Source organism: Doryrhamphus excisus, linkage group LG23, assembly GCF_037039965.1.
Source record: "Doryrhamphus excisus strain RoL-2023G ecotype Guam linkage group LG23, RoL_Dexc_Guam_v1.1, whole genome shotgun sequence".
NCBI lineage: Eukaryota > Metazoa > Chordata > Actinopteri > Syngnathiformes > Syngnathidae > Doryrhamphus > Doryrhamphus excisus.
In genome coordinates this window covers 3,654,959-3,662,801 of record NC_136379.1, presented here as the reverse complement: position 1 = coordinate 3,662,801, position 7,843 = coordinate 3,654,959, and the positions used below count along the sequence as shown (strand labels likewise).

Sequence of the window (7,843 nt, the reverse complement as noted above, 5' to 3'; positions counted from 1 at the left end):
CACAACCTGGCGTGATGCTATTTGCGAATCTAATCAGCATTGTGCCGCTGGGCTGCGCTCCTCCCCATGTAAGTAAAGGGGGTCAGGGGGGGAGAGAACGGTTCCCAACTGCGACTCAGTTCTCATCATTCATTATAATTAGCCGTTCAAAAGAACCGGTTCGTTCATGAACATCACAACACAAGTCCAGACTGCTAACCAAAGTGTCTGGTCCTAAAGTACACCATGTCTGAGTTGATAGAACTTCACTTATCCTGCTCTTTTGAGAATTGTGTTTAAAAAAAATATTTTTAAAAAAAAGGTCTGAAAGGGCTCCTCCGGGAATTGAACGCAGGGCCTCTCACACCCGTAGCAAGAATCATGCAACTAGACCAATGAGCCACAGTTTCGCATGCTATAGGATTTCTATAGTGCAGTGATTATCATGTGCCCCGAACTTGTCTCTACAAGGTCTCGACTTCCCTTTCACACTGTCATCCATAAGAAGTGTGACATGGCAGTCATAGCAGGGGATGTTTTCGATCTAATGGTCTAAAGCGCCAGATTAAGGCTTTCGCTCAGGAAGCACTGGTAGAAATCCCACAGCTGGCATTTTCCTGGTCAGGTCCATTATCCACGACTGGAATGATTTGGCAGCAAAGTACTGTCAGATTGTACAACACAGCTGAGCAAAACAGGAACTCCCCATCGGGAAATCAAACAACGGTCTTCTGCTTGACAAAATTATTAAACTGTTAATACTTGAGGCTGTTCATGTTGTTTGTTCTTAGATTGTTTACTTTTTTACTGTTTAACTAGTTCTGTCCCCTTTGTTGCTGTGCAATTTAAATTTCCCCACTGAGGGTCGAATAAAGGTATATCTAATCTAATCTAATGAACTACAATTCTGACAGTTGTTGTGGTGTCGATTGGCCAAAGGGGAATTCAAAACAGAGGCTCGTGGCCCATGACCGCTTTTATGGTAGCTGGAGACTTCAACCAGTGAAATCCATCCATTTTCTGTACCGCTTATCCTCATCAACGGACTGTATTCCCCACCCGTTACCAGCATGGGGACATTCCAACCCAAGATGAGAACATACTGGACCAGGTACACAGCAACAGTTTTGTTGAAGAAAAGCCCATTATTTATGATGTATCAAAAAATATGCTGAATCACCCAATGTGGGGCTCAAACCGACGACCTTGAGATTAAGAGTCTCATACTCTAGATATCAATTTTGTTCTTTTTGATTTATGTGGCCATCCTGATGTTTGATCAATTCCACAGCTGACCGAGTTTCTCAGGGAACACAAAGAGCAAGACGTTCAGCCATCGCCGAAAACTTTGGAAGTGTAGTCACCTTAAGTCAGGTCTGCTTTGATGAACTTCAAAGACATCATGACCAGATCGCATCAATGCATTGTCTGACATCCTGTGCCGGTTTCTTGATTCTTAATTCAGTTGCCATCCCTGATGGATGGTGAATGAATTTCTACAGCCGACCCCATTTGTGAGGGGGAGATACTGTCCACTATACTAATGAGGACTGCTGCTGAATCGATGTGGTGTCGATTGGCCAAAGGGGAATTCAGAACAGGCTCGTGGCCCAAGACCATTTTAATGGTAGCTGGAGACTTCAACCAGTGAAATACATCCATTTTCTCGACCGCATATCCTCATCGAAAAACTCTGGCGCCGCTCTGGTGGCAGCCTTCTACAGCACTTAGCTTTCTACAGCACTTAGCTTTCTTCCTCTTTATTCTGTCTTTTTATCATTTTTCTAAATTATTTTTAAAGGGGCTGCCTCGTATTTTATCATTTTTCAAAATTATTTTTAAAGGGGCTGCTTCGTAAATGCTCAGTTCAACTGTCCACCACAGGAATCATACACAGGCCACAGCGGTGAGAGGACCGAATCCTAGCCACTAGACCACCAGGGACTGCGTTACGGCTGCACTCTGAAAGGCAGAGACTGTGTCGCTTTGACATACTCCAGCAAAAGACCCAAAATAGTTATGAGACTGAACTTTCTCTGCCAACACTGCAACAGCAGGGGAATTAGCTTAACCGGTAGCGCGCTTGATTAGCATGTGAGAGGTGGCAGGATCAATGCCTGCATCCTCCAATAACTCTGTTTTGTCTGATTTAATGTTCCCAAGTACCAAACACTAATCCGGGCCCCAATCCTGATATCTTCGTGATGTCCTCATGCTGGTAACTGGTGGGGAATACAGTCCGTTGAAGAACTGCCTGATTGTTTCGACATGTGTATTCTGCTCTTCATGAGGTGCTCGGGTGTGTTGCACCAGCCTGCAGACATCCTCGGTCTTCATGCCTCGAAGGCCCTTTGCCCAGGCCAGCACCAGGAAATTAGGACCGTAGCGATTTGCTCAAACAAGGCCTTGTTGGTCTAGTGCAGGGGTGGGCAAATACTTTCACTTGTGGGCCGCATTGAGGAAACAAAATTGTCCGGGGGGGCCAGAACATATATATATATATATATATATATATATATATATATTTAACTCACACACTATTTAATACTTATAATTTTCCTTGAATTTTTTTTTGTCTAATTTTATCTGTAAGTGTTATATACTATCAGCTGTATGTTTTCATGTCCCTTTTTTTCAGGAGCACTTTAAACATCACACCACATCTAACTACGTCATTTAATTTGACAGTTTTGTTGTTTTTTTTTTACTAAATAAGACTTGCAAGTCATGTTGCCAGTTTGTATGTTAAAAGTTGAAATACTTAGAAAGCAACTGGCGGGCCGGATTCAAACGCTTGGTGGGCCGCATGTGGCCCCCGGGCCGTAGTTTGCCCACCCCTGGTCTAGTGGTATGATTCTAGCTTAGGGTGCGAGAGGTCCCAAATTCAATTCTCGGGCAAGCCCCCCCCCGGACCTGATTATTACTTTTTTTTAACTTGGTTTGTATGCGGGGCGACACAAGTCTTTTCAGTTCCAGTTAAAAGTCAGGTACCTCACATAGTTTCCATAAAGTACCAAGGGATTGTCCTGTTGCCCTTGTATTTTGAGCCGTTTGCAAGTCCTGGGTGCCTCAGTTCGTAGAGCATCAGACTTTTAATCGGAGTGTCTCGGGTTCAAGTCCCTGTTCAGGCAGTGAGTTGTGGGCCCCTTCCTTTAAATGTTAAACCCCAACCTCTTTTGCCTTAATGATGTGGTCTGTTTACTTAAACCTCCAAATGTCCAAATACACAATAGTTTTGCCTTTGTAGGGAGCATTGTAGTACATATGACATCAGAAATGATGGGTATTTCTTGAACAGAAAAATACCTCTGATTCAAAACATTTATTTGACATGTTGGAGAGAAAAAAAACAGCAAAGGAGCAGCTGAAACACAGGCAAGGCACTGCTGGGATTTCAACCCAGGATCTCCTGTTTACTAGACAGGCACTTTGACCAACTAAGCCACAGCGCCGGTGAAGGAGTGTCTTCAGTGTTAGGCGAACCACCACATGACGGAAACTACAAGAGTGGCCAGGCTTTCAACAGGACTGGTGAAATCATGCCAGTCTAAGCGAACAGAACCGACGATTATTCTCCTCCTTGGTCTTCGATGTGTCGAGGATTAGGATGTTGATCCTTCCTATAAGCCCCTTCATGCAGGCCAGTGATGCACCCGATCAGTCATCCGGGAAATATGGATTGTGTGCCCAAACTGGGGACAGATGCTTGTGTACACACCTTCAGAGATCAAGCACATATCCTTGTTCCCATTTGTCACCTTGATTTTTTATAAAAGAAGGAATTGAAAGGCCATGTTTTCACCTGGGGACCTTTTGCGTGTGAGGCAAAAATGATAACCACTACACTATGGGCTTTTAAGAGAACTGGTGGAGTCACAAAGCAGTTGCCAAGCAATGAAACACGACAATGTGTCCAAAGTGGGGGCGGATTGACAATTGTCCAAATTGTGTCCTTTGTAGGGAGAATTGTAGTTCACTTAAGTTGTTTCAGAAATAATGGGCTTTTCTTCAACCATACAAGAAATCACAATCATGTAAAAAAATCATTCAAACCAGAAAATAAGACATGTAAAAAACTGGTGAAATACACTGGTCTTCATCGTCAAATACCATGTGTCAGGCAAAACTGTCTGCAGAAAAAATAATAAAAACAGTGCCAGGGTCCACGAAGATGGCAGTGACTGAAATCAAGTCAGCTTTTGAGCTGGTCATGCCTAATTCGATACAGATAATCATTCTGGAAATGACTATTCTAGAAATGAGGCACATTTTTGGGGAGAAGTGGAAAGAGTTGGACAAAACCCATTTAGATGCATATTTGGGGCTCCTCATCCTGGCTGTGGTGGACGAGTCAAAGGATGAATCGACAGCAAGTCTGTGGGATGCAGCGACAGGCAGAGAGAGCTATATTTTGAGGCACAATGTCTCTGGAGACTTTTCACATTTTTTCCAGAGTGACAGAGGACAGTGTGGGACAAGTGGGTAGAGCAGCTTCCACTTCTCTATAACCCAGGCTCTACTGTCACAGTGGATGAAAGGCTGGTGGCATTCAGAGGTCGCTGCCCATTTAGGCAATACATGCCTTCCAAACCAGCTACATACGGGATAAATATCTGGGCAGTGTGTGATGCAAACACTAGCTACGCATTGACCATGCAGGTTTTTTTTTTGGTCTTTCAGAAGTAACAAATTGGTGAATCAATTAAAAAAAACAGTTTGGATATGTATATTTTTTATGAAAAACAAGTGAAGTATCCTAATTAAACCATTACCTGTGAGAGGTAAGGTACACCATTGCACTAAACATTGATAGAATAGTTAGTAATGGAGTTAGTAGTGAATAACTAACAATTCTTGTGGGGATTTTTTTGATTTTGGACATCTTTCAGATAAATAAACATGCAAACTGACCCGGGAACATCATGGCTGTTCCTGACAAATGAACATAACAGGAGGGTTAAGATGACTACACTTCCAAAGTTCTCAGCTATGACTGAACCTCTAGCTCCTTCTGTTCCCTGAGAAACTCGGTTGGCTGTGGAATTGATCAAACATCAAGAAGGCCACATCAATAAAAAATTTTTTAAAAGTGGTATCTTGTCTGAAAAAGGCCCGGTTAGTTCAGTCGGTAGAGCATGAGACTCTTAATCTCAGGGTCGTGGGTTTGAGCCCCACATTGGGCGGTTCAGCTCTTTTGGTGATACATCTTAAAGACTTCTTTCCTGTGGAAAGTTGTGCAACATGCGGAAAACATTTCATTCGAAGTGCACAAAAACAAATCCCATTCTTGTATGACCACAAATGCACTGTGAGATGAAGTGGAATCAATGCCTGTCTCCAAATGGTATATTATGCCTTTTTCCTGCCAAAAAAGCATTCTCAATCTCCCACATCGTACCGGATACTTGGATTAATTGCATTCTAATGATGTTTCCTAAAAACACAGGTGGTGTCAAAACTGGTGCATTAGTATAGTCCGATGAGGATGGGATTCGAACCCATGCGTGCAGAACACAATGGATTAGCAGTCCATCACCTTAACCTCTCGGTCACCTCATCTCCTTTGTGGACATGGTCTTGTTGACTCAAAATGACACATCTTAATTAGTGTTTTAGTGTTGCAGAAATTGTGGCAGCCTTCTTGTGTAGCGGGGGGATTTAACTCAAAGGCTAGAGTTCTTGCTCTACATGCAAGAAATAGCAGGTTTGATACCCGTATTGTAAAAATCATATGTTATGGCTTTTTTTCCCAACAAAAGCGTTCTTGATCTCCGACATCGTACTGTAACGTCGTAGAATGACGACAGTCAGGATGGCTCTATCGTTGCATGGTTTTTATTTCCAAGGCAGCATGAAAAACAACTTACTGGCCTGTTGCAGACTTAACTAACTAACTCGGCGCACGGCAACCGAACTTCTCCCTTTTCCCCTCTCGTTCTTCTTCTTTGGTCCCAAAACGTCCGCTCCAAGACCGTAAGCTGAACATGACTGCCCCCCAGCGTCCATGCATGAAACTACAGCCCGGAATACAACACACACGCAACGCTACACTACCCCCGCCCCACAAAGGCCCTCGCCCCGAGGGCACAGAGAATCAGCAACAGTCAATGAACATTTAGCAACAGTGTAACACAATTTCAAGTGCTCCCCCCAACATTGTGACCCACATAGTCTCTGAGATACCGTGGCGGCCTTCTCCTCGCCTTGGTTTTCCGGAGCTGGTTTCTCACCTGGGATGTTGTGAGGGTCAGGTTGGAGCAGGGGCCCTGTGTGAGGGGGGAGGTTGGTGAGGAGGTTGAGCTGATTAGGTGAGAAGTGGTGGGGGATGGCTGTGTGCAGGAGGGGGAGGTAGGGTAGGGCTGTCCACTCGAGGTGTCGATGGGGGGAGTTTCGGCAGGAGTTTCGGCAGAAGGTGCTGGGCCGGGGGATGGGCAGATGGTTGATCGAACCTGTTGAAAAAAAGATTTAGATCGTTAGCCCACGCCTGGTCCCCAGCAGCCTGGGAGTCCGGCCCCTTGTGGCCAGAGATGGTTTTCAGCTCCTACTCCCTCTCCGCTAGCATCTGTGTCGAGGATGAAGGGCAAGTCCGGATTCGCGGATGCTAGCACTGGGGACTCACTCAGGGCTTGCTGAAGGCTGTTGAATGCTTTTTGGCAGGGGTCAGACCACTCAAAGTCTCGGCCCTTCTGGAGCAGCTGGAAGAGGGGTGCCGCTGTGCCAGCAAAAGCTCGCACGAACCTCCTGTAGTACGAGGCTAGCCCCAGGAAACTTTTCAGCTGCTTCGGGTTGGTGGGCACTGGCCATTCCACCACCGCCTTCACTTTATCAGCCAGGGTGCTGACTCCTTCACCTCCCACGCGGTGACCCAGGAATGTCACTTCTCTCTGCATGAAGTGGCACTTTCCTGGGTGTAACTTCAGGCCAGCTGCTCTGATGCTCTCCAATACCACCCTCAAGGACTCTAGCGCTGTCTCGAACGAGCTGCCATGGGCCAGGATGTCATCCAAATACACGAGGAACTGCTGGCGAGGGACCCCGGCTAGCACTCTGTCCATCAACCTTCGAAAAGGTCGCTGGTGCATTGCACAGTCCAAAAGGGAGGACCTTAAACTGCCAAAGGCCGCTCCCAGTGGAAAACGCTGTTTTGGGTCTGGCCTCCTGGGAAAGGGGCACCTGATAATAGCCACTGCGGAGGTCCAAGGACGAGAACCAGGATGAGCCCGAGACCAGGTCTAAGGACTCGTCAATGCGCGGCAGTGGGTAAGCATCCTTTTTGGTCACCCCATTGACAGTCCGGTAGTCAACACAGAGACGCCATTCCCCCGACTTCTTTGGCACCATGACAACTGCCGATGTCCATGGACTGTCGGAAGGTTCAATGATACCCGCTCGCAGCAGCTTAGCTACAGCCTCCTCACAAGCTGCGTGTCGGGCCAAGGGAAGGCGACGGGGGCGGCATTTAATTGGCCTGGCCTCCCCCGTGTCAATCTCATGCTGTGTCAAATGAGTGAGACCCCTTCATCGTCGTTCTTGGCGAAGGTATCACTGAAGTCCGTCAGCAGGCTTAGCAGCCGTTCCTCTTGCTTGGGGGTCAGGCCACTGCAGTTCCTTTTCCACAACTCCCACAGCGTCCTGTCCACAGCTCCCTCCTTCACAGAGTCTCTGCCTGCTGTCTCTGGTTGTCGGCGGGGCTCCCTCGAAGGTGGAGGTGGGCCTGCGGCCTCCAGTGCACATGCCATATGCTTGGCCCGGGGATCGAGGGAATGCAGGGAGGTCATAGGAATGGCAGGACCCCCCTGAAAGCTGATCCACCCACTTCCGATGTTCATCACACAGTCAGCCGCCTTCAAAAAATCCAGACCCA

At 46.6% G+C, this 7,843-nt stretch overlaps 3 non-coding genes across 3 annotated transcripts; 1 reads left to right on the top strand and 2 right to left on the bottom strand.

The window, feature by feature from the left end:
- Positions 1-3,357: 3,357 nt before the first annotated feature.
- trnat-agu (transfer RNA threonine (anticodon AGU)) lies at positions 3,358-3,431 on the bottom strand. Its single transcript has one exon. It is a non-coding gene; the product is annotated as a tRNA-Thr (tRNA).
- A 1,658-nt stretch (positions 3,432-5,089) lies between these two features.
- trnak-cuu (transfer RNA lysine (anticodon CUU)) lies at positions 5,090-5,162 on the top strand. Its single transcript has one exon. It is a non-coding gene; the product is annotated as a tRNA-Lys (tRNA).
- A 294-nt stretch (positions 5,163-5,456) lies between these two features.
- trnas-gcu (transfer RNA serine (anticodon GCU)) lies at positions 5,457-5,538 on the bottom strand. Its single transcript has one exon. It is a non-coding gene; the product is annotated as a tRNA-Ser (tRNA).
- Between the last annotated feature and the right edge of the window lie 2,305 nt (positions 5,539-7,843).